Raw genomic sequence first — 578 nt, forward strand, 5'->3', positions numbered from 1 at the left:
GAAGACCCGTATCGCGGCGTTTGTTTATGTTAGTTCTAATTTTTTTTAATCGACCTTCGAACTTTGCAGCAAATACCGATTTTCACCATATTGTTTATATGGTTTTTTGGCTATAACTCGTAGACTAATTGATATTTTTTCAATCTATTAAAGCCAAATTATTGGTAGAGACCTTTGTAATAATTAAAATTTAAAAAAAATAATTGATTTAGAAAATTTTGGTAGTGTATTGCATTGTATGTTACCAGGCTGGTCTGATCTAAGTGTTTGGTGCAAATAAAACTACGTTCTTTCACTTTCTGGCCCAACGTTTCGCTAAAACATTTTTAGCTTCTTCAGGGGCAATTCCGTTTAATTAAATCTGTCACGAACCATAAAATACAAAAACACATTGTAACCAAAAATAATAAATGGAGACATAAAAACATATACATATATGGAATTACAATTGACAAGAAAAACTACAGATGGGGTTTGAGAACAAAAAATTTGACTCACACTATTTTAACAGTAATACATACGAATTATTGAACACTAAATACTAATAATCTATACCATCTTTTGTGGTAGCTTTGTCA

Source organism: Rhagoletis pomonella, unplaced genomic scaffold (genome assembly GCF_013731165.1).
Source record: "Rhagoletis pomonella isolate Grant_MI unplaced genomic scaffold, Rhpom_1.0 Rhpom_scaffold_00154, whole genome shotgun sequence".
NCBI lineage: Eukaryota > Metazoa > Arthropoda > Insecta > Diptera > Tephritidae > Rhagoletis > Rhagoletis pomonella.